Source organism: Chinchilla lanigera, unplaced genomic scaffold, assembly GCF_000276665.1.
Source record: "Chinchilla lanigera isolate Chin_1 unplaced genomic scaffold, ChiLan1.0 scaffold00014, whole genome shotgun sequence".
Lineage (NCBI taxonomy): Eukaryota > Metazoa > Chordata > Mammalia > Rodentia > Chinchillidae > Chinchilla > Chinchilla lanigera.
This window is the reverse complement of record NW_004955415.1, coordinates 29,659,618-29,686,099: the sequence shown is the minus strand read 5'-3', so window position 1 is coordinate 29,686,099 and position 26,482 is coordinate 29,659,618. Positions and strand designations below refer to the sequence as shown.

The 26,482-nt window shown below is 44.9% G+C and overlaps 1 long non-coding RNA gene across 3 annotated transcripts; it reads left to right on the top strand.

Annotated features, from left to right (window-relative positions):
• Positions 1 to 1,820: 1,820 nt before the first annotated feature.
• LOC102025114 lies at positions 1,821 to 26,203 on the top strand. 3 transcript variants are annotated; one of them, XR_001233190.1, is made up of 5 exons: positions 1,821 to 1,918; positions 7,366 to 7,452; positions 8,207 to 8,270; positions 22,085 to 22,225; positions 25,380 to 26,203. It is a non-coding gene; the product is annotated as an uncharacterized LOC102025114 (long non-coding RNA). The 3 variants fall into 3 exon arrangements; XR_001233189.1 differs by having other exon boundaries at positions 25,331 to 26,203; XR_260322.2 differs by lacking the exons at positions 22,085 to 22,225; positions 25,380 to 26,203 and adding an exon at positions 19,812 to 20,281.
• The last annotated feature ends 279 nt before the right edge of the window (positions 26,204 to 26,482 follow it).

Genomic DNA, 26,482 nt, shown 5'->3' with positions numbered 1-26,482 from the left:
GAAAGGAAGGGAAAGGAAGGCATGAGCATCTGAGGAGTGTGGTGGCCCACAGGTGTCCGGTGCTGGAGCACCCTTCCCTTGCCCTGGCAGCGTGGGCTCCCTCACACTCCCCAGACCTTTTGAGGAGGCCTCACTTGGTCCCCTCATAACCCTCAAGACACTGACATCACAGGAGGAGACTGGCTGACGTCCCCATATGATTCTCAACAGCAGCAGAATTGAACTTGGGCCCTTCTCCCTGATTCCCGAGACAGTGACATCCACCCCTGCTGGGTCCATTCTCCTTTCTCTCAGTTACCACCACCCATCCCACCTGTTCCCTGGGACATAGCCTTGGGGCAGTTGTCTATCTCTGTCACAAGGTAACATAATAACTCGGCTTCCTTGGATTTGGCCATTGACCTGCTCAACACTGCCAGCCTCTGTGTTCTGCTCCCCTGGGCCCTGACCTATAGTTCCTTCCTATAGGCAGGGTACAGAGAAACAGAAACCTGTGCATCATGAACAGGACCATTAAAAGGGGCCCCTGGCCTGGAAAACAAAGTTCAGAAGAATAAAAAATAGAATTATGATATGATCCACCATTTCTAGTTCCCAAAAGAATCAAAAAGAGAGACTTGAGACATTGCCCTCCAAGTCAGCTTTGTTCAAAACAATCAAAGGGTGGGATCAGCCCAAAGATTCATAGGTAGATGAATGAATATATAAAATATGCTACATGGGTGCAGTGGAATATTATTCAGCCATTAAAAAGAGGGCATTCTGACACATGCGAGGAAATAGGTGAACCTTGAGAACATTATGATATGTGAAATAAGCCAGTTATGAGATGACAAGTACCCTATGACTCCATCTAGTGGAGGTCCGAGTGGAGTCAGATTCCTACCAAAAGGAAGGAGGATGGCGGTTGCCCAAAGCAAGGGGAAGAGAGGAGGTTATTTCCAGGGCACTGAGTTTCAGTTTTGCAGGTGAAAGGAGTTCTAAAGGCTGGCACTGGCACCAGATGTGAGTGACCTGAATGACGACCACCTTTGTGCTTCAAAACAGTGAGAGTAGTAAATTTTGTTAAGCATAGTTTACTATAATTTTTAAATAAAAGGAAGGAAAAATATAGATCATGCAAATTTTAAGTAGAAAGAAAGCAGAAGCCAAACAATTCATATCAGCAAAACTCAAGAAGGAAGAGGTGTTTAAATCGGACTGAGAGGACACTTTGCAACTGCCCATGGTGGTCTGTAGGGTGGAGGCCCAAGCCCCTCCCGCACACCGAGGAGCCCCAGCGGGAGCACAGGAGGAGAGCCGCAGCATGGCCAGGAGAGGTGGACGAAACACGGCTTTGCACTGATGATGGGGATCTTCGACACTTCTCCTCACTCCTGGCAGGTCGCCTAAGCAAAGAATCAGAAAGGATCCAGAGCCGCTGTACATTCACTCCAGTGAAACTCAGGGGCCTCTCACTTCTGCTCAGACAAATTCCACTGAATCCCAGGGCTCTGACTGCTGTCCCCAGAGGGGAGTCCCCACCGCTCGCACCAACAGTATGGTCTGTACACTGCCTTGACCTACAAGGACATGCCATGCACTGCCTCTGTGCCTGACTCCTCACTCTCCCCACTGTATCCCAGCTGTGCTTGTAGGCAACAGGTTCCTCTGCATCTTGTGTACAGTAATTGTGTGACTGTGACACAGTCTTTGCGCAGGCCTCTGTATGCTGGCCCATGGGTGTGGGTCTAAGAGCCGAGGGGCGGGGCTCAGGAGGAGTGTGTGTATTTGTCTTTGTGAGAAACCTCCAGGCAGTGCTTGTCTCACTGTACTCTGGAGCCAGCGCCCTGGGGACAGCGCCCCACGTCCCACCCTGCCCTTGAGTGCAGAATCTCCGAGGTCTTTCTCTGCATCTTCCTGATGGGAGCAACGACATGTGAGCATCTTTCCTTAGACTTGTTGGTCATTGAGATATTTTCTTATGAAACATGTGTTTTCCTCTGGAAGCTTCGGCTGTTTAGCCCTTATGTTTAGAACCAGATCAGGAATGTTTTACTTATTACAAAGAATTACACCCAAAAGTGTAGACATCTCAAATTCCCTGCTTAAAAAGGGAAATAAGGATTTTATATGTTAATAAAGACAAAATGACCAGCATTTAGCCCTATCAGTGCCAAAGACGTGACTAACAAAATCGATATTCTGTGTCCATAAGATTACAAGATGAAAAATGCACTTTTAAAATTTAAAAGTTGAGCTGCTAATGTAAAAATTGTCTTCTTACATGCATTGGTTGAAGGAGGAAATCAATATTTCAAAGCCAAATGTCTTGAAAATAATGACTCTTTTAAAAATATCTGTGACTAAGTCAATACTAGGGTGAAAAATTCTCTTTTACTCCAAAAAAAAGAAATGAGAAAAAGAAATACATCGAAAGGGGAAAAAATGGAAGAATTAGTAAACATATTAAGAAATGTATGAGTTTGAAATCAGTAAAGCAACAGCTAACCTGCTCTGATCTTATAAAATATGCAGCCACTATAAAGTGTAAACAGTTGCCTGTTTACACTTGAAATTAGAGAAAGCCATGCGAACAATGGCGTGGCTCACAGGAGGGGACAGAACCTCCTGGCTTCACCTGCCCTCTTTTGAAAATATTCTTTCCAGCTTTACCAGTGTATGATTGGCAAATAAAAATTGCATGCTTGAGAGTGTACAGTGTGATTTCTGTGTGTGTGTGTGTGTGTGTGTGTGTGTGTGTGTGTGTGTGTGTGTGTTACTGGGTTGAACCATGGACTTCACGCTGAGCTACCTCCCAGCCTTTTTTTTAACTTTTTATTCTGAGACCAGGTCTAGCTAAGTCTTTAAATTGCCCAGGCTGGGTTTAAACTGGGGATCCTCCTGCCTCAGCCCTCCAGAGTGCTAAGACTACAGGCAATACAATGTTTGATTTATATCCACCTTGTGGAATTACCTCATGGTCCTACTAATTAACATACATTATCACCTTGCATAGCTACCATTTTTGTGTATGGTAAGAACATTTGAAATCTACTGTCTTAGCAAATTCCAGCCACCCAATACATTGTGATTAGTCATGCAGCATGTCAGTTCCCTGGTACAGTAGTACCTCAGTTCACAAACTTAATTTGTTCCATGATTTTGGAAAAGATGGTCTCATTTGTGTTTCTGTGGGAAAGATGGCTACAGTCATGTTTGTGACCCAAGGTAGAATTTGCAAATAAAAACAAAATTTTGCCAAACACGTCTTCCTGTCCAATTCAAATATCTTTTATTCCTTTATCTTGCTTATTTGTTCTAGTGAGCATTTTCAGTACTGTATTGAATGGAAGTGGTAAAAGTGATCATGTTTGTCTTGGTCTTTGTTTTAAATGGAAAGCTTCTTTGTTAAATAGGATACCATCTGTGGGCTTGTCATATGTGGCCTTTATTGCGTTGCACTAGGTTCCTTCCACAGCTACTTTGTTGAGTTTTTATCTATTTTCAGTACATGGTCACTGGTTAGATTTGTTTCTGGGCCTGGGATGAGGCAGTATGGCATGTCCTCAGATGCCAGGGAATGTGCAGTGGAGCTCATGGCGCCCAGGCAGGAGAAAAGGAGGCAGAGAGAAAAGAGATAGATAGACAAATAGAGAGAGAGAGAGAGAGAGAGAGAGAGAGAGAGAGAGAGAGAGAGAGAGAGACTCAGACAAAACTTGCCCTCCAAAGGCTCAGCCTTTGTGGCCTATTTTCTCAAGCTGGGCTCCACCTCCCAAAATTCTCATCAACTTTCAAGTGTCCAGAGACCTATGAGTCCATCCATGCATTACTCGTTGGTGAAGTTAGACCCTCACAATCAAGTTCCCTCTGGAAAGCACCACCTCCAAACACTTCAACACATGAGCATTTGGAGGACATTCATATCCAAACTATAATGTAGATTAAAGATTTAAATGTGAAACATGAAACTACAGAACTACTAGAAGAAAGCAAACACTCAGGACCTCGAAATGAGCAAGGATTTGGGGAGGCCAGATCCAAAAAAGCATAGAAAGCAAAAGCAAAAATGGACAACTGGAATTATATCAAATTAAAAAGTTCCTGTATAGCAAAAAATACTATCAACAGAATGAAGAGACAACCTAAGGTTGGGAGAAAGTATTGTCAAAATATACATCTGACAAGAAATTAATATCCAGGTAAGGAATTTGTAAAAAATCCAGTAGCCTGAAATTCAAATGACCCAATTTTTAAACTGGGAAATAAACCTAAACAGACACTTCTTCAAAAAAAGGCATACAAATGGTTAAAAAGCATGTGAAAAATTGTCATTGTCACTAACCACCAAGGAAATGCAAATCAAAACCACACTATTGCCTCTCCCTGGTAAGACTGGCTATTATCAAAAAGGCAAAAATAATAAATGCTGGTAACAATGTAGCAAAATGGGAACTCTTGCACATTGTGAGTGGAAAAGTAGATTAGTGGTGCTGGTATGGGAAACAGTATAGAGGTTCCTCAGAATGTTAAAAATAGAGCTACCATATAATCCAGGAATCTGACTAGTGGGTATATACCCAAAGAAAAAAATTGGTATGCTGAAGAGACATCTGTATATTGCAGCATTATTCATAATAGCAGAAAAATGGACAAACATAAGTGTCTATCAACTGATGAATGGGTACAGAAAATGAAGTATATATATATACAATGGAAAAGTATTCATCCACAAAATGTAATCAAACCCTGTCATTTGTGACAATGTGGATGTCAGTGGGGGTCATTATGTTAAGTGAAATAACCCAGGCACAGAAATCATGCACTATGTGATTTCACCCCTATGTGCAATATAACAAACTCAGTCTCATAGAAGGTCAGAGTGGAACCAGGATACCAGTGGCTGAGGAAAAGAAGAAATGAGGAACAGGGAAGAACCATCAGGAACTACTAAGCTATAGTCAGAGAAGAGTAAGAAGTTCTGCTGTGTGATTGCGTGGTAGGGCAGCTACAGATCACAATAACACACTACGTATTTCAAAACGCTGAAAGAAAAGATTTAGGCTACTTTCACCAGTAAGAAATAATAAATATTTGAGAAAATGCATGTTTACTTTGATTTAAACATTACATCAAAACATCACATGGTACCCCATAAATATGTACAATTTTTATGTTTGTATGTATTCATTCAAAACTACATTAAAACTTAAAAAGAAATCAGGGCAGTAAACAATTCCAGTACTATTATGTTGCTGTCCTTTTCTCCCTCACAGTCACTACTATTTGCTTTATGTGCACATGCATGCTGGTGTTGGATGCAGATGTGCTTACAATTGTCACATCCTCCTGGTCAATTGACCTCTTCATCATTATAGAATCACTTGTTTGCTGTTTTTTTGTAGTGTTTGATTTGAAATCCATTTTGTTTGAAATAAAGATAGCCACTCTTCCTCTTTGTTGGTTTCCATTAACCTGGAATAACTTTCCAACCCTTTCACATCTAGTCCATGTGTTTTCCTTAAAAGTTGTTATGGTTTGTGCCTAGATGTTCCCCCAAAGCCTCATGTGATCATAGAGTGTTTTCTGAGGTGGCTGAATCTAGAGTATGTGATTGATTCATAGTGCAGTGCTAGGATTAAGGGGGCTGAGATTAAGGGTGGGTGATTGCTGGATCAGTTCACTGATTGGACTGGCACTACCCTAACCCCAGTAGACTGCATACAATATAAGGGACACAAAAAGGAATCTGTCTGTCTCTGTCTCTGTCTCTGTCTCTGTCTCTATCTCTGTCTCTGTCTCTCTCCCCCCTCTCTCTCTCATTGCTTTTGCTGTCCTCTCCATTGTTGCTTTTACTGTCTTGTGCCACCATGAACTGTCCCTCTGCCATGTGCCACTCTGCCTTGGAGCCAGCTGATTATGGACTGAAACCTCCATAAACTGTGAGCTAAATAAACCTTTTTTCCCTTAACCTTGGAATTTCTTCCTCTCTTGCTATCATCTTTTGTGATAAGGTTTTCTGTTGTAGTATGCACTGATTTCTTTCTTAAATCTTTCGTGTATCTACTATTGCTTTACCACGAGGCTTACATAAATGATATTATAATTATGCTATCTATTTTAAGCTGTCAATAACTTTACTTCCAGTGCATATTCTTAGTAGGCAGATTTTTGTCATGTAACACTTTGAATGTATCATCTTATTCTCTGATGACCTGCAAGGCTTCAGGTGAGATCTGCTGTTAACTTTCACCCAGTTTCCATGTGTATGATGTTTTCTTATTACTTTCAGAATTCTCTCCTACCTTTGACATTTTGATTATCTTGGTAAAGTCATCTTTGGATTGAGTGTGTTTAGAGGTTTTCTTGAGTTGCGTGTATGTGAATATATATGTCTTTCCCCAAATTTGTAAATTTATAGTACCTATTTACATAAAGTTTTTGTGTTTTTCTTTCTCTTTTCCTTCTGAAAATCTTATAATATAAATGTTAGTTCTCTTGATGGTATCTCGGAGACACAAGAGCCCTTTTTCTTTTTCATTTCACTTTTTCTTCTCCTTTGCCTGGATAACTCAAAAGACCGGTCTTAAAGTTCACATCTTCTTTCTGCTGTCTGAGTCAATCTGTTGCTAAAGATTTTCATTGCAGTTTTTAGTTATGTCCTTCTATTCTTTTTTTTTTTTTGTCTTTTTGAAACAGGGTCTGGCTATGCAGTTCAGGCTGGACTTGAGCTCCCTTTGTAGCCCAGGCTGGTCTCAAGTCCAATGATCCTCCTGCCTCAGCATCCCAAGTGCTGGAATTGTAAGTGTGCACCACCACGCCCGGCTCTGTACTTGTATTCTTCTGCTCCAAAGCTTCTATTTGGCTCTTTTCGTTTTCTATGCTTAGTTGTGTCCGTTGCTTTGTTTTTGTTTTGTTTTCCTGATTTTGTTAAATAATTTCCCTGTGTTCTCCTGTAGCTCAGTGAGCTTACTTAGAGCCATTATTTTCAATTCTTTCCTCAGACAGTTCATGTACAGTACAGTCTCCTCTTCCAGGCCTTTTGGTCTGGCTTCAGTAAGGAAACACCTTCATCTGTGTGGGGGAGGAGAACATGGCGGTGCAATGTGACGTCTAATTTAGTGGCACAGGTACTGGGTGCAGGATGCAGAGTGGCTTCTGGACAGAGGTAGGACCTCAGGTCAGAGGACAGTTCTTTTTGGCAGAAGCTGTAGGAGGTCTGCAGTGGTTTGAGAGCTATTGGGTTCGTCAGCAGCACTTCTGGTCCAGAAGCAAGAGACAAAATCAGGCAGATGGCAGTGGGGCCAGGGCTGGCAGCATGGAAGGTCCAGCTGCAGGTGCATCACAGTCGTGTGGGCGGAAGGCAGATTACATGTGTTTGCACAGTTGCAGGGACCAGAGCTGGCATCGTACCCATTCTCAGCTACAGGAGTCAGCTGCAAATGTCCCCTGGAGTGGAGTGCAGCAGCAGAGGTGAGGTTCTGTGGCATGTACATGGCAGCTGCAGGGTCACCTATGGGACACGCATCAAGATCTCCAGTTTCCTTTCTGCTCCTTGTGCCTTGAACTTGTTGCCGTGTTGAAAGGCCAATGAATTGCTAAGAATTCACCCTGAAAGTCATGAATTGAAGAAAGAGAACCAGCAGTTCTACCTCTTGATAAACAAAAAATGCTACTGTAGTCATATGAAAACCTTCCTAACTGACAGGAATAAAGATACCACAGAGCTGAAGAGAGTTAACAATTACATTCAAGTACGGTGGGAACTTATGCTCAGGTTCTTTCAAATAAGCAGTGATCCAGGGGGCCAATTTAATTTCCATTGGAGAAAAGAACAAAAAGGGAGTCTTATCTTGTTTCTTAAAGCTAAACATAATCTAAAGCATCAGCCTGGAATTCTGCCCAGCAAATTTAGCCAAATGAAAGTTAGTAAACGCTGGTTTCTCCTGCAATGCTTCACCAACATTTAGGAGGAAATATCTGCATTAATATATACTTTTTAAAAAGAAGTTATAACTGTTGGCCAAATATTGAGGAAGTCAGTGGGGAGTATTATATTGGCTTATTGTGCCTTTAGAGTCTTTATTAACCACAAAGATGAATTTGTGTTGACCACAAAAATAAATTAGTTTTCCCCCCAAGTGAAACCAGCAAAGAAATAATATTTCTGTTGTTATATTTATAGTTTTGAAACAAAAATATGCATTTTTGTGTTTTTCTTTTCCAGTTTCCCCAAGAACAATCTTCAGTTCTTCTAAAACCACTCATGTAACTTTACTTTTCAGAAGCAGGTAAGATAAAATGAAAAATACATGCTTCTTAAATTCTTGCCAAAAGTTGCTAGAAAAATCATCTGGATCTGATACCTTTGGGAATGGCACATCATGAACTACTATTTCAAGTTTTATTCCTTTCTTATAGTTATAAATTTTATTCTTAGTCTTGCTCTAAACCAGTTTTAGAATGTATAGACAATTACCCATTTTGTGAGGTCTTGGCTTATTGGTATAAAGTGTTTTACAGCAACAATCAACTCATAGTACGTATTTTAAAAATAAGACTGTGAAGGTTTGTGCTTTTTATTTGCTCCTGGTATTGCTTGTTTCTATGTTCTTTCATTCATATTTTTTCTTCCCTGCTTTGTTCTCTCATACCACCAGCAATTCATCAGTTTCAGGGTTCTTTGAAATAGTGTTTAGCTTTATTAACCAACTCTTCTTTTTGTTTACTGACTTGCTATTTAGTTTTTTTTATTTCCTTCTCTCTAGCTGTTACAGATTTTTGAGTCATTTATTTTCTAACACTTGGCATTTGAAATATTACTTTATCCAGTTAATGTGTCCTTTAAGTACACTTTGCATTTGAAATATTACTTTATCCAGTTAATGTGTCCTTTAAATACAGCAAAGAGGAGTACAAGCTGTTGGTTTTCATACAGAGTGCTTTTCTTTTTAATTATTTTATAACAGTCCCTTCAATGTTCTCTTTAATCTTTTATTTCAGAAATTCCCCTTACAATTTCTAAAGGATGTTTTTGCTTATATTTGTTGTACTCTTTTTGTATTTTGTCCCCAGTGTTCTTTTCCCAATACTCTAAGCTAACCATGAGAAATGTCCCAGTGTAATCATAAGAAAAGCATCACAGAAACTCAAATTGAAGTATATTATATAAATTTCTGATCACTGTGCCACAAACTGTCAAAATCATCAGAACAGTGAGAATCTAGAAGCTGTCTGGAGGTGAATAAGGACACATGACAACTAAAAGCAGTGGGTTATTCTATTAGTGAGGTTTCTCACTGCTCAATACAATACCCTTCACAAACAACTTAAAGAAGGAAAGGTTTAAGTTAGCTCATGGTTCGGGGGCATTCAGTCCAAAGTTGGTTCCAAGGGAGAAGCATCGTGGCAAAAGGGCATGCTGGGGCAAATCTGCTTAGTTCATAGCAGCCAGGAAGCAGAGAAAGGGAACAGCACCAGATAGGAAAGGCATAGTAACCAAGTCCACAGCTCCATGGTCCACTCAGAAAGACCCAGTAACATGCTGTACTAATCAGCTAGGCATTTATTAATCCAATGAATGCTGGGGTAGAAAAGTACATTAGGAGAAAACTAGCAAAATTTGAATGAAGTGTAGAGTTTAGTTAGCAGTAATGTATCATGGTGTTTCCTTAGTTGTTAGCTGACAAATGCACCAATTCTATTACTGTATGGTAATATAAGATGCTAACAATAAAAAGACTGAATGATCATTATGCAAGAATTCTGTTATCTTTGCAACTCTTCCATAAATCTGAAACTATTCTCCAAAAATTATTAGATTTTTTAAGAAAGCTAAAACAAAGGAACACATTTAACTCCTTCTTGTGGCTTCTGTCCCCACTCAACATATGTGGTGCTCATATCCTTTCTGTGGGTGCCCATGTCCTTGCCTCTGCTCCCTGGGCTGCTGGCACAGTGTCCACACTATTCATTCCAGGTCTTTCCACCTTAGTCACTCTCATGTGTCTTTTTGCTGTTGCCCCAGATGCCAACTCCAGTCACACTGAAGGGTGTTCACAAGTACTGTCCCCAGTGTCTAAGCAATCCACTCCCTCCAAACTGAGAGGTCCAGCATGAGTTTGGACTTTAAGGAGACAGGAGTTGAGAGTTATCAATACACAAAGGGCACAGGACATCTGTCCTAGGTACTAGGTTAGATCGCCTACGGGCAGAACACAAAATAGCATAAGACCAGTTAGCCTTCATGTAGAAATGGGAGATCAAAGGAGAAACAAATTGCAAAAAGCTCTAGGAAGTGAGGAAGTGAGAGTGGGAGTAAAATCTACATAGAAGTAGCACCATGGGACTTTGAGAAGAAGATATTTTGGGAAGCCACTAAGTTGAGGACTGAAAGCTGTCCTGTGACTTGGGCAAATGCAGCCCAGTGAGGTCAGTAACAGTTTTTGCTTGCTTATTTTCACAGGAGGGTTGGAGAAGAGACCATCACTGGAATGGATTAGGAAGCAGACAGGAGGCATGGAACTGGAGACAGTGACTTTAGCCAGGGAGACATCAGAGTGTCTAGGGTCTCTGTATGTTTATGCTTCAGAAGTTGATGGATGGTATTTCCTCAGAACGATTAGGCAGAAGACGGTGCTGTGGTTGAGATCCAAAGTGACCCCCAGAGCCTTGTGTGTTCGAAAGGGGGCTAGGTTACTGGGTGTCTAGAGATGAAATGCCATCAGGAGGTAGGGTCTGGTCAGAAGATGGTGTCACTGTGGGTGTGATCTGGAAGGTTCTCGCTCCCTTTCCTGATGCTCCCTTTACTCTGCTTCCTGGACACCCTGAGGTGAGCGCTCTCCTCTGCCAGCCCCCTCGGCCATGCAGCTGACCATCCAAGAACTGAGTTCTGAAATTGTGAGCCACAATAGACCCCTTTTCTAAATTGTGAGTGTCCTGTATTATGTCTTAGAGATAAGAAAGTGATTAAGACAAAATCTGGGTACAAATGCCTGGGGATAGAAGATTTAATGGTGGAAAGCTAAAAGGCTATCTTCTATATAGTAATAGAAAAAAACATCAAGATAGAGAACAAAAGATTCACTGAAAATGTACAGCAAAGAGATTAAAAATTAAAAGACAGGGATCAAATCATAAATTTCTAAAGTAGGACAAATGGGTTAAATAGCCCCATTAATACAAACATTTCTTAGTTTGGATTTAAAAACTCTCCTGTTCAACTTTTCTGTCTGTAAAAGGATTACTATATACAAAGTAATACCAGTCCATTAACAACAAAAGGATAGATCAAGGTTAATTACACACATGCAAGCTAATAAACAGCTGGAACATTAATAATGCCCTTTAATAGTTTTCTCTTTCAATTGGGATTTGAAACAAAAGAGAATAATAAAAAAGTTACCTCTTTGGTCCCTTGACACCCACAACCCAACAATGTCCACATATGGACCGAGGATGCTAAGACACGGTGTCAAAGGAGATACATGCTCGGCCTTTGCCCTGGCCAGTGGGCATCTTACTTGGTTTGAAGCTAGAGCCCAGATCCTAGTGCACAGGACACTCCATGCTCTGATGACAATGACAGCTACCTCTGTGGTACTTGATGGAAAGCAGGAAGTGGGGCTATGACCAGGAGATAAAATTTGTAGGAAATAGGACCAGTAAGAACACATATTTGTAAGATCAAACCCAATATAAACTCTTTGTTTCCATGTCCAGGGGACATTTATGGAAAATATGAAATCTTAACTTGGGTAGTGAAAAAGGAAATACCATTGCAGTGATTGGATCAATGTTTGTCTTCCCAAGCTGGCTCACAGTGCCCTGGAGGCAGGAGGCGTGTTTGTGCTTGGTCGGCATTGTACACCAGGCTTGTGACTTCGGAGAGAGTGGGGCTCAGGAAGAATGAGTTGAAAGAAGGAAAGAAAACAGGTGAAGAAGAAAGGAAAGGAAAAGAGCGATGGGAGCAAGACGAAGGGAGATATGAATGAATGGAGGGAAGGAAGAGGAGGGAGAGGCAGCAGCAAGGAGGAGTTTGTGAGTCCTGGGGAGATGGTGCTTTCTGAAGGCCTTTGCCCTGTAAATACTTGTGGGAACGCTCACATGTTCAGCACCCAAGTGAATTGAATCCAGAGTGCAAGGTTCTGCCTGAGGCATCTTGGGTAATGGTGGAAATTAAAACGTTAAACCTTGACAGCTGCGGCTGAGCCCTGATGTGATTACCCCAACAATAGTGGAGCCGTCACACTGGGGAGGGTCCATCCCTCCCTCATGTGGGTATTCCCCTTTGCAAAGCTGCTCCTTTCCCAAAAGTGTATTCAAGTCCACTGCTGAAGAAAGCTCCTTGAAATCATAACCTAGCCTCACACTAGGAACTTTCTTCCTCTATCCCACGCTCCTTCTTTTGTTGTCCTTTCATCCTGCCTATGCCCCTTTCTCTTTGAACATATCAGCGCAGGTCCACTCTGAGGCCATCCTGTCTCACCCTGCTCAGAAGCAGAGCTCTGCTGTGCAGGTGGGCACTGCAGGCACCTGCAGTCCAGGCAGCAGCTGTGGGGTCAGCGTGCAAGGTTCCTACCGACACTGCAGAGAAAAGCGCCTTTGCTTTGGATGGCTGTCAGGCCTCCGCTCACCTCCTAACTACCGCTCCCTCCAAGGTGGCTGAGAGTCCAGCTGCTCTTGGGATGCCCCATTTACCTGATCATGGTTCACTGTGTAGCTCCCCATCCAGCTTGGGAATCAGTGAGACCCTGCACGACCTCGCAGTTTGTCAGATGGCAGGCCAGTGTGAGAAGTGAATCTGTGCCCTGATCAAACAGGTGGGGTTGATCACCCTTGCTCCACCTGAGGTTATGTGTCTCCTGGTGCTTTTGTGGAACCACCAGGCTTTTCAAAGATGAGCCTGGACATGGCCTTCCCCGCATTTTGATAAGACCTGCTCTGAGCTCCTCTTTTTGTGTTTCCACTTTCTGCATGAGCTCCAAAGTGAAAAGGACAAAGGACCGCACTGTTTTAAAAACATCTGGAAACCACTGGATTTTACCAAGCACTCCCTCCTGGTGCATCCCAGTGTCAAGTCATCTGCTCATCCTCCTTCTCTTCACAAGCCAGGAAAGAGCTTTTCCTGCCACCCAGGGTGACTCTCCTGCGGCTCTCCAGCTCCTTTCTCCCTCCAGGAGCAGAGCAGAGCACCTCTCACTCTACCTGTGCCATCCAGACCACTGCAGGCGGCCTCTGCTCTGCTCCCCCTGACCCCGGGCCTGTGCGTCCTCACAGGGACAGGTCCACTGCCCAGTGCTCATTTTCCTGACCCTCTCTGGCATTTCTAACATCCAGCTATCGCCCCACTCTCTACGGCTCATGTCTCCAGAGACCTCTCTTCTCCCACAGGACACACCCGTGGGCACCCTCCTACAGTGGCTGTGTCTCAAGGCCAGTAAGGCAACTTTGTTCTGTGAGTCTAGGATTATCCCCACCCCCTAACCGGGCCAAACGCATGGGTTTTGTCAGCAGTTTATAATACATTAGGTTGAACCGTATAAAATTGCCATTTTGTACATCAAAAAGATACTATAGTTTTGCAAGATGCTGCCATTGGGAAACTACATAAGGGTACATGGGGCCTTTCTGAATTATTTCTCACAACTGCTTGTACAAGTTCACATGAATCCACCTCATGCCACCCCAAAGTGTTCAGAAATAAAATGAAGTTTTCCTTCTTCCTGTAGATTTTTTCCACATGTGTCCAAGAGCCAAAGCAGAAGGCACAAATTATAAACTGTAAATAATTTATGAAGACAGATTTGTAAGAATAGCTAAATTCAATCACATAGCGACAAAGTAAAAGCATTTAGTATATGTATCACATCAAATTCTTTTTTTAAATGGTTACCCTTACAGGATTCCTATTTCATTTACAAATCTGTTTTTCTTAACTATTTTATAATTTTAAGATTAATGAATCAGTGTCAGATCTATGACCTTAATCTTGAATTGGGATGAAAGAATCTAACCAACTTCATTTTATTTTCTTTGCCAAAGGTGTTGTTTTTAATTTTTTTAATTTTAGAGATAAAAGGGTGACCGTGGATTGGGTGGCGAGATAGAGAAATGCTAAAGGCATCCTAAGTCACAGAATCTTGGGCTGAAGCCACAGCTTGGTGGTGAAATCTGACGAGAGAGCTTTCCTCCAGCTTGGGAAGGGAGGCACCTTCGCCTGCCAGGGACGCCTGTGTCTCAGGACAGGACAGACAGGACAGGACAGGAAGCAGTTCTGGCCTCTTAGCAGCATAGCTACACTGATAGTGACTCTTCCTTCTGTCCAAGGAGCTGGGCTTGAGCTGTGCAGACCTGCAAACAGCAGAGCCAGGTTCTCCAGCTTCCTCTGTCCCCATCTCTCCATCCCACACACCCCCAGCCTGTCCCTCTGCATCTCTCACACTCTCTCAGGCAGGAGCCTGTTTGCTCCCAAGGAGCTGCAGAGCCTGGGACCTCCACACAGTCCACCACTCTCTCTGTTTCCCCAGACCCCAGCTGTGTACACCAGTGGCCGAGAGGACCATCATGTGTGTTCTTGTTGGCATCTGGCTCACACCCTCATGCATCCATCTCTTAACAAACAGAACCCAAATCATCTTCCCCCCTTTTCTACTTTTCCATCCCATTTGGCCCCCTGGGTTGACTGGCGGGTTCTGGCTAGTGAAGGGTGAGTGGCACAGGAGGGAAGAAACGTGGCCCGAGTTCGATGTCACAGCTGGACCCCACGTCCCTCCACGGCCCCAGCCGAGCAGGTGGTGAAGCACACACCTGGACATGCTTCCCACCCATCTCCAGAGAGCTTCAGGCTCAGCCTTTGATTGGTGGAGAGAAGATCAAACATCTCTTTGAAGAGAGCGGCTTGGCGGGTGATAGGCATGACAGGAGGATGATAGAGATCGTCCTAGCGTTTTGCCTGGTGCGAGGGGATGCTAGCTTCGCTCGCAAATTAGAGAGCGAGACCAACTGCTCTTATTACTTCCAGACAAACAATGAGGCAAATGCTGGAACAAGTTAGAGTTTGTGAGGAGCCATGTGACAGAGATGAAAGGAAAACAGTGGTGCAGGCGCGGCTGGGCCGCTCCAGCAGGGCCAGTGACTTGGGGTCTGCAGCACAGTCCACCTGGCTCGGCCGCCTGAACCCGGCGTTACTGTTCCCAGGACTCGTGGGGAGCTGCTCACCTGCCTGTGCTTCCGGCTCTGAGCTCTGCTCCTCAACTTCCGACTCCCTGCGACCTTGACCTCCACTTCTTTTCCCACCTGCCCGGCCTCTGGGAAGCTTAGCTCCAATCACAAGTCAAGCAGTGAGCCTAAGGCACTGAGATTTAGGCAGGACCTAAGCGCTAGGAAAACCACTCCTTGCTTTCAGCAGGTGGCGCTGTTGCAATGAGTCTGTCTTCCTTCTGAGGAAGCCGGAGAATGAGAAATCCTCAGCCACTTTAATTCAAGGATGGGGTTTTTAAACACCCTTAGCCAACTGATGGGCGATTGTCACCCATAACAACCCTACTTCACTTCCGATGGGCAGAGCAAGCACTCCCCCAGGGACTCTTTTAGACTAAAATGCACCACTGGAGTCCAGTGCTGAGGAAACATCAGGGGAGCCTGACAGGGTGTCCTCTCAGGGGACTGCACGACACGCTCACACACAGAACCGGGGAAGACAGCGCGTTGAGGGGATTTCCCCAGCCTACAGGACGCTGAAGAGACACGGTAAATGAGGCACACGCCACCCTTGACTCGACCCTGCCACACACGGCGCATGGGGGCAGCCTGCACAATCTGAATGTGGATTCCAAATTACCCAGCAGGGACGCGTGGATGTCAAACTTCCTGACGCTGGCAGCACAGTGATCATGTGACAGAGCATCCCCAGTTCTCAGGAAATGTCCCTGAGATGCCCGGGGTGGGAGGCAGGAGGAAAGTTGTCTTCTGGGCTGGCAGTGTAGCTCAGGGGTAGGGGGCTCACCGAGCATGGATGAGGCTCCGGGTTAGACCCCCAGAATGGCTGGAGGGGTGGGTGGACAAAACTATAGCAGGGAAAACATGTCCTCCAATTATCCCCAAATAAACAGGGGCAATTATGTTTTCATAGATAATATGTATTTCTGGATAATGACATTATGTAAGAAAAATAACGAAAATAGTTATATTTTGCCACCTCCCTACCCAACTTTCCCACACACTAAAATATGCCCCATAGGCATCTGCACTGGGACAGGGACCAGGTCCAGGTGCTCCTTGCCCCCCAATCTCAGCCTCAGTCCTGTGCACTTTGACGCAGTGATGGCTTCTACTTTGCAATCTCTTTTCAATATGATTTCTAACTTTATGTCCAATAATCATACTTGTTTACTTACTTAAATGAGACAATGTATTTGGTAACATATTCAAAAGCCAGGTGAGCTGGTGCCTGGCTATAACCCCAGTTTGCCAGGAGGCTGAGGCAGGAAGATCACAATTTGGAGTCTCACCTGGGAAACAGCAGAGGCCCTGTCTCACATTAAATAAAAATTTTTACAAGGGCTGGGGATGTGGCTCAGTGGTAGAGGGCTTTTGGGTTTGATCCCGAGTACCAGGGGTGGAGATGAGGAGGGAGAGAAAGAGAGGGAGACAAACATGAGTAGAATATTTGAAATTATAGAATGAAATCATAGAATGAATCCTTGTATAGAAGGGCTGAAGAGGGTTTAGCAGTCATCCTTCAAACACTGCCCGATCCTGCTGTCCACCCTCAGGCACTTGGATGCAGAACCAGGTAAATCATCCCTGGTTCCCATCCCCCACCCAGGAGTCTGCTGCTTCACTTCTTACTCTGAAAAAATGACAGGAGATTCAGGTCAGGTGCCTGAACCAAGCCACAGAACAACAAAATGCAGCTGTTCTTCATGATGTGAAGTTTGAAGTATCATAATCAAATGGACATATGCAAAATTCACCTGCATTTTCAAGCTGCGAAACAATCTACGCTTGTTAGGGCTGTCTCAGACTGCAGGGTAGTGACTAGTGCTGCCCCCATCCCCATGGGGAACTTGGTGGCTACAAGGAAGATAGATGGTCAAGAAAGATGGGAGGACAGAGTGGCTGGGTGAGGTCAGGCAAGATGCAACGTTCTCCTGACTCGTGTGAAATACAGGAACAGAAATGACAAAGGCTGGAATGGTGTTTTGATGGCTGGGGCAGAAGCAGTCTGCACAAGCACTTGAGTATAGCAGTCCTAGCAGACCAAAGGTCCTCACTTGGGCAACTGGATGCTACCTGGGAGGAGGAACTGTGCGGCACCTGACATGGGAAGATCAGAGGAGGAGTCCAGGGCAGACAGGGCCATCAGCATGTGGCAGCTCTGCTGAAGGGAGCTGGGCCACAGGGCACAGCTGTACCAGGACCACTCAGCATCTGGTAGAGAGGACAGGAGCACCAAGGACCAGCACCTCACCCATCCTCCAGGAGCTGTGGCACTGAGAGTTTCTAGGACTTCATCTCACCCGAGAGATGACCAGAAGTTAGAGATCACTGGGACAACCAAGGTTACCAAGATGAGTTGGAAATGACGTCATACCTGGGGATTAACTTGAGACTCAACTCCCGCTCTGCCTGCTCATCAAAAGAGAGCCCCAGGCCCTCTTTTGGGGTCCTCCTTTACCATCCAAGTTATGTGGGACGGAGCTTGCCTGCTGATCGGGGTGGTCCCCCCTTGGACCCTGAACAAGGGCCAGAGTGGGCACATGCTGAAATGTCACCCTGAACCTACTGATGTGCCTGCTTAGTGCACGCTAATCAAACAGAACGGAGTAGTAATGCAGTGGTGCTTCGGAGGCTGATTCGGGAAGCAGGAAGTGGCCACTCTGGCATTTGTGGAAAAGCACTGGCTTAGACAGACGCGTCCGCACCACTGCCCTCAAGCTCCCCTGGCCTGGGCGGGTCCTGTCTGCAGCAGACAGCTGTCCTGCAGCCCATATGAGTCTGCTCTCGCCCATGGGATGGCTGGGAACCACACTCCCAGCCTCTGCCCCTGAGGGCGCCCTTGGGTAAATCCTGGAAACCACTCCTGTGACACTGAACACAGCTTGCCCGGGATCCGTGTGGGGCACTGAAACATGGCCCCAGCGAGGTAGTCCCTCCTGACTGCTGACCTTTCCATGATGTCAAGCTGGGCTATTCCCTAGTGGACTCTGTCCTGCACCACTGCCGTCCACCCCTGCGGCTTCCTCTGCCCATGACGGTCGGCGACTTTCTGAGCTCTTCATCAGATCTTTGTATTCTCTGGTTTTGTCCCTTTTAACTTGATTTTCCCTTCTGTGGTCAGTGTCCTGCACTGGCATCCCAAATCACTCTCCTGAGCCCAGACTCAGGGCCCCCACTACAACCGCACCCTCTGCTCTCCCGCCCTGCCTCTTCGTGTGTGTGTGTGTGTGTGTGTGTGTGTGTGTGTGTGTGTGTCCATCCCAGGCCCTTGCCTTGTCCAGTCCGGAAAGTCTAGAGGGGGCGGCACCCGCATCCTGCGTCTCTCCGCTCAGTGCCCCACAGGCCCGGGCCATCACCCAGCTCGATGTCACTTCGTCACTGTGGAGGCCTCCTAGCCAAAACTACCCAGGTCTCAGGCTTAGCTGGGCTGCCACAAGCCCAGCACTGTCCACCTGCAGTCCCTCATCCACCTGCCCATTTCCTTTCTCCACCAGACTGTCTGTCTCATGCTTGCGTTTTTTTTCTCTCTCTCTTTCTCTCCATCTCCATCAGTCTTGGTCTCTATCACCTCTCTTTCTGTCTGTCTCACTCTATGTCTCACTCTGATTGTGTCTCAGTTGCTCTCTTCTCTTTCCATCAGCCCCCCCCACACACACACTCATGCACGCACACTCATGGATGTGTACTTGCTCACCTGTGTCTTGTGCCCCCACGCGCCTGCCCTTCTTCCTCCGGCCCCAGCCTGTGTGCAGGGCTCCAGCTGCTCTTCCTGCTCCTTCCTGAGAACAGAGCCTCCCTCTCCCAGACTAACTGATCCCCTCTTCTCCAGTCCCCGCAGCCCCCTGCTCCTGGTGGCCCTGCACCAGGGTCATCACCGACTAAGCTCTCCGTGGGGTGGACCTGTGCTTCCATCTCAATTCCCTCAGCTCACAGCCCAGCCCTGTGGCCCCCAAAATGTTGGATGGAAAATGACAGTGACTTGAGCCCCCTGAGCATGCGAGCGTGGGGATGGGTGCTGTGACCCGGTCAGCCCTGCCGGCTCCACCAGAGGTGGTACGGGCCGCGGCTCCACAACACGCAGCTGAGGCTGAGACGGGAGACCAGGCTGGCCTTGCCTGGGCAATGGAGGCTTCACATGTTCCGGAAGATTGGTTTTTTCAGGCCTGCATGGCTTGGCATGAAAGCCAGACAGATTTTTATTGAATCTGGCCCTGGTGGTTAGATTTTTGACCCTGGTGCTGTGGCCAATAGATTTAGCCCTGAGTATTGTTTGTTTTCGCATTTTCACTCATGGCCACAGATGGGTCAGTGAGCTTGGCCACCCCGGTCACCCTAGGTCTGCACCCCCTGTGCCTGAGTCTGTAATGCGATGACCTGCGGGCAACCAGATGGCATGCGGGGTGAGCGCCCGGAGCTGAGGCTGCCGTCCCTGCTCCTCAGCGCCCCTTGTTGGGAGGCTGGGCGGCCTTACAGTTATGCAGAAGGCAAACAAAAAAAAAAAAAAGAAAATTTGGGAAAGTGTAGGTATACAGCATCAGATCTAAACTACTGATATTTGGTAATGTCACACAAATATAATATGGATTTTTTCCCCAAAATCTACTCAACAGAGAAACCCAGCCAGCTCTTCTTGAAAAGCCGTGCATATGTGGAACCATGGGGCATTTGAACAAGACACAGCAGCACTGCGTGGGCCCCAATTCCACGTAGACAGAGGCCGGGGCCACAGCTGCTTCTGGCGAGCAGTGACAGAGGCCAGGACACAGCACTCGAGGAAAACGGGCACCTCGGTGCTGCGGGAGCCCTCACCTCTTCCTGGAAAAAAGAAAACAAGAGAAATGTTCCCTTTCTAAGACTGCAGGGTTCTAACTGTTTTGGAGAGGAGAAGATAATCTGAATATCCACCTTGAAATGGAAACTGAAAATGAAAGTCCCTATCCACACCCTACCCCTGCCCGTTCTCTGCAGATAGGTCCAGCAAAATAACAGCAGCTGAGTTTTTGTCTCTCTTGCTCAGGAAATGACTACATTATCTGTTATGTCTTAATATAGCCAGGCATGTTATAAGATTTCTTAAAAATTTAATGTAGAACTAGATGTGATGGTGCACACCTATAATCCTAACACTGTAGGAGGCTGAGGCAGGAAGACTGAAAGTCCAAATCCAGCCTGTGCAACTTAGAAGAGACTGCCTCAAAAAGGGGAGGGAGCTGGAGACTGGGGCTCAGTGTGAAAGCCCTCAGTTTAATCCCCAGTACCACAAAAAATTAACTTAGTACTCCTCATAAAATATGGGTTGTGCAATGAAATATCCCTGGGAGAAATATTACATAGACCTGCACCGGGGCCCCTGGTTCAGACTCTTCTTCTGTGGCTTCTCCTGACCTCCTCTCTCCCTGGGCCACACCCTTTCCACACCCACACACCCATCTTGTGTCTTACTTCCTTCTCCTCTTGCTGGGCAATCATAGGACTTGAAACACAATTATAAAACTAAAAATATATTTGATGTGCCTTGCAACAATATTGGACAGGCTTTTGATCCCTAATTCACACATTACGCACAGGTCAATACAGAAAATCTTTCACTTACTGAAAGACCCCTATGTGCATTGACCAGTTCTGCCTGGCCTTTCTCTCTGCACAGCACCACTGCACTGGCAGCACTGTGGCAAGGGCGGCCAGCTGTTTGCTCCCTGCGAGGTTCCCTGTGCCATCTGGTCCTGTGCGCTGGAGCCCAGCAGCCCCCTTGGGTCTTTTCTAGGGCACCTGCCATGTGGACCAGAAGACTGAGGCAGCTGCCCTTCCTGGGTCTTCGAGTAACTCTTGACGTCTACCGGGAAGTTGGTTCCCTATTCATGGAACCAACTAGAAACCTGTGAGCTCCCTCCGGGATACAGCCTGGATGAGGTCTGACCCCAGCCTTTTCCTAGCAGCCACCAGGGTTTCTGAACATCTTTGGACCTGACGTGCTCAGCATCTGGCCTGGTTTAGCCTCCCCTCCTCAGTGTTGGGTTGTGAGATGGATAGGAAGCGCCTTCTCATTTTCTTCCCTTTGGGGAACCAAAACTTATGCGCAATTTTCCTCTCAGTTTGGAGTAAGAGGCCCGAGTCCAAGCCAGGTTTTCCCCCTTCTCTGAGACTTGCCATCCCACATTATCCAGGACCCGGCCGCTGGTGGAGGCAGAAGGTTGGGCAGATTTAGCATCCTGAGAAGTAAGCAGTCGCCCTCTCACAGAGCCCCTGGCAGGTGAGGGTAAGATTGGTGCCTAAGACTAAACTTCCTGCTTCGTCATAATTATTTCAAATTTATGAGTCGCATCCCTCTCAGTCTTGAAGGGGTGTTTTACAAAGTATTTTTCTTGGCTACCAGCTGAGGTTTGTTGAAATGAACTCCAGAGTTAGGGAAAATTTAGAGGCTAGGAAAGCAGCAGGCCTCCCGGGGCCCACTAACCCTCATTTCCCGTTCTCATGCAGGCTCAAAGACATTCAGCATTGTCACCCTCAGCCAGCAGTCGGCTGGCAGGCCAAGGGGAGGGTCTCATGATGCATCCCAGTGCGGTCACCTGCCAAGGGGACTTCTCCCCTGGGTTATAGTGAGACAAACCTAGGTTGCAAGTAAGGTGGTTCTGGAAGAAACATGAAGTCAGGTTGATAAAGAAAATCAAAATCCTTGAGAGGTCAGGAAACTCCAAAATTGAGAGATAGCACGTGACATGGAGAGGACCCAGAGCAGTGACCCAGCCATGGCCAGCTTTGGCTTCTGTATCTCTCTCCCTGCTTTGGGAACTCTCTTCCCCCAACCATGGAAGAGGCCCGAAACCCCCAGGACACTTAAGGAACAGAGACCAGAGTTTCAGTTCCTTCCCTTCTTCATTTTCAGCATCAGTAGGAGAACCAGGGACCTCAGTGCTTAAGATGCCCCTGGTGCCCTCCCCAGTGCCACCTACTCTGCCAGCCACCAGCTCCAGGGGCGAGCACCAGCCTCATCTGCAGAGCACTCACAACCTTCAAATGATCAGAGGTATGTCAACATAAAGAAAGGAGCAGAGAACTATACGGGGAAGATTCTTTTCTAGAGCAAGGGAAACAGCATGGGAGAACTTTCAAAAACAGGAACACACATGCCTGTGTTGTACACTGCTCCACCGAGGCTGCCGGACACTGAGCGGCTTCTTAGCAGAGCGCATCTTGCTAGACCCACCTTGTCACCGTACCCCGTCTCCTGCAAGCCCAGCCAAACTCCGACAGCAAGTCCCACTCTTGATATTTTAAAGGTGCAGTCACAGGCACACACATCTAAGCTAAGATTCTTTTTCTTTAAAAGTCAACATATTGGGTTTCACAGTTGTATTTTTAGTTGAATTCCGAAGCAGCAAAATTGCATAGCTTGAGAAACTTTTCAGCTGCACAATTGTGATATTTCATGTTTACTTTTATACAGATAAGTGTTCCTCAGTTTGTAAAAATGCGTTTAGATTAATGGGGAGTGAGTTAGATTATTTAAAGTATATGTGATTCTGTTAGCTTAAGAAATACCTGCCACCTAGAGGTCACAATGCTATTTTAACTGAAATGGAGGAGAACGAAGGAACAAAAGGTAAAACAAGAAATCCCATACTTTGGCTGAGGGAGGACTGGAGACATTTTCCAGGTATAAGACGGGGTCATACACACTTGGAACTCAGCTCTTTTTGTACTCAGCTCATATATCAGCATAGGTGTCCAATCCTGAAATACTTTTTAAAATATCAAGTAAGCAGCTCATGGAAACATAAAAATTATCATAGTGCTTCTTGTTAATGACTATAGCAAAAATGGAATAGTCCCAATCCCCAACAAAGGTAACAGAGAAAAGAAAAATTTCAAAGAAAGCATTCAGTTATAAAGTTTTCTTCTATAAAGTTATGATAGAAAAACTTACAGTTGTAGTGTGTCACCCTGTGGCAATGGTTCACACTTATTTGTATTCCCTTCTTTGACTGAAATGTTTCATAGTATCCAACATGGACAGAGACACATGGGGCTACCATGGCTAGCTCCTTGAATCAATCCTCTTTCCACCACTGTGACAAAATACCTGAGCTGATCAGCTTAAAACAAGGAAAGGTTCATTTTGGCTCATGGCTTTGGAGGTTTCAGTCCATGGTCATAGCCCCATTGCTTTGAGCCTGTAGGAGGTTGCTCATTGTAACAGGAGAGGGTGGGGAAGGAGACAGAGAGAGACAGGAAGGGGTGGAGTCCAATGTTCCCTTCAAGGCAACACCCACAGTGACCTCACTTCCCCTCCTAGGCTCCATCTTCTAAGGGTTCTGCCACTGCTCCGGGAGTGCCACAGGCTGGGAGACAAGTCTTCAAACCTGGGGTGTTTGAGGGATAGTTGTGATCAAAACTGCAGCAAACAAGATACCAGAAACCAGAGCCAATGCTTCATTTATAGGAGCCGTAGACACACGTTTGGTCATTCACCAACTCACAGGTTAGCCACACACACAACCATCATGAAAAATCACACAGTGCCACCAAGTGAACTCTAAAAAATCAGAAACATTTCTGTCTTTTATTATAGAATGTTTTCTAGGATGCACAGTTAAAAAGGAAAAAAGCAAAGTGCAGGAAAAATGTGTTACATTCTAGTAATATTCAGGAAAGTGATAACAGATCCATGTTTATGTGAGTTTTCCTTTTAGGAAAATAATAGAAAGTAAAGATATTTTCATGTTGACCTGTGGCAGAGCACAGCATAATAAAGAGCATTAGAAACAGAGGTCAAACTTTTTTGAGCATGCCATATTTTATAGATTTTATTCTGGAACCATGTAAATATTTCTATATAATTTGAATAAACAAATTAAACAATTCCTAAAAATAAAAGACAACTGTGTATGTAGTTAGTGGAATAAATGCAATGAAAGGAACTTTTCTTAGTTCATTGAAAGCATTCAACTGTACCTCAGTAGCTGCATATAGTCTAAGGTCAAGAAAATTGCAAAACAATGTTGAAGGTTTGGGGTTTTTTTTTGGCTCCCCCCATAATCCTATAATAGGTGGTAATGATGGGAGTGTAGGTGTTTTGTGTGATAAAACAAATTGCAGTGTTGATGTTTAAGAATAAGTTTTCTAGTATGTCTTCATAATGTAACTTATCAAATAAAGAAAAAAATCCATCTCAGTGGTATAATAGGAAAGGACTAAAAATAAAGACACAGCTAAGAGCAACAGGAAACCTTATCTGCCAAATTGTGGTCCTTAAATATCATTTCCCACTAAAAAGAAGAGAGACTCCTTTAGAAAATGACTGCAAGTTTGGATAGCACTATACAAAGGAGAAACTGAGATGCATTATCATGTGAACATGATATTGGCCTCAGTCATCTTGCCTCTGGCTCATGAGGCAATAGATCCAACCAACAGAGGTGACCCCTAGAGCACTTCAGCATAATGCCCTCCACAATAGATGCTAACAGCCAAAGAGCTTAGATAAGAAAGAATGAAGAAAAATAAAGAGAACCTAAAATGCATGTGAGACCATGTCAAGAGCACCAGCATATGTTCACGTGGGAGAGAAGGGAGTAGAAAATATTCAGAACATTGAAGCAACCAAGACAGTGCCACTAAGGACACTCAGGAAAAAGCACTTCCAGAACTGCTTCAGAATATTGTGAGAACAGTGGGATAAGTGTGTTCAAAGCAAGAGGGAATATTCTGAGGGGGAAGGGTTCGTGGTAATGTGTCTTTTATTATAATAATCTTTTATTTAAATACACACTGTAGTATTTTTTTTAATCACATCTCATACATCATAGTTAAATGCCAAAAGTCAAAGACAAGAAGAAGTCCATAAAACCAGCAAGAGAAACACTCAGTGCAGTCCCCGTAACTTGAGAGATTGGTTCCAGGACCCCTGCAGATACCAAACCCCAATGATGCACAGGTCCCTTATGTTAAAAGGTGTAGGATTCACATATAATAACCTGCCCACATTCTCCATATATTCACTTCAAATTTTCTCTAGAGAGTCACAATTCCTTTTTACAATTAGGTGCAATAATGCCTAATATAATATAAATACAAGATAGCTGTTGTGCTGTATTGTTTTTCTAAACATGTAGTATTATTTTTTCTTTAGTCACTTTTTAGTATTCTTGGCTCATCATTGGTTGAATCTTTGGATGCAGAACCTGAAGACACCGAGGGACAGCTATTATGAAAAACCCACCAGAAAAATGAAAATGCTGCCTTGAAAACACCAACTTCATGCCAAAGAATGCAGCAAGGGTGGACTAGAGGAGCAATGTGACACAGGAGATGCCCAGTAAAAACTAATGACAAGTATAAATCCAGATGGACCAGTGATGCCATCAAAGGTGAATGGGTTACAAAATGCAGTGAAAACTTGCACAATATTGCACAAGAGGAGAATAGGATCTGCCCAGGTGCTGTCTACAAGAGGCACAGTTCAGATTCACGATAAAGATAAATTTAAGATAAATGGGTGGAAAATTTTATAAAAATATATGGGAAAAGATATCAAAACAAAGTGTCTCCACACGGCTAATGAGATGAAATGTCACACATCAATGGCAGCACTCTTCAACCAGGCAAGGGGATGTCTGTCACAGACCTTACTTTAAAGGCCCCAGTGGCCCAGACAAAGCAGAAATCGGAAAACGGTGTGCGCCTGGGTCACAACAGGTCCCTATGCGTCCACCTGGAGACCAAGTCAGGTCAGGCCCCAAGAAAAGCTGCTCTGCGCTGCTCCATTCCTGCTCCCAAACATGGGTGCTTCGGGGGAGCCTCGGGTCCGCAGTGAGGAGGCAGGGAAGCCAGCTGATGTTCTCTCAGAAAACACAAAGCCAACGTTCCTAGATAACACAACACCATTTCTGGGTGGGGACAGCCATCTACTTTCTCGTTTCTCTCTGTGTTCCAATTTGTGCTCCTAGAAATACTCATGAAATTTCACGCTGTCACCAATATTTGGATTTTTTTATTGAGCAATATTTGCAATATTAAGTTTTATATCACTTTAAAATAAATGCATAAAACATATCTGCATTATATATACTTACTACACATACACATAGTTTCATTCGTGTGTGCATGTGTGCATGCGTGTGTGTGTATGTGTACATGTGTGGACCAAACATGAATAATTCTTTACATTTAAGAACTAGATGGACACTGAATGTATCAAGTCTAAGAACTGTAAATAAAAATCAGACTGGAAAAAGAAGATGTGTGTGATCTATTTTTGTTTACTATGGCATAATAAGTGTTA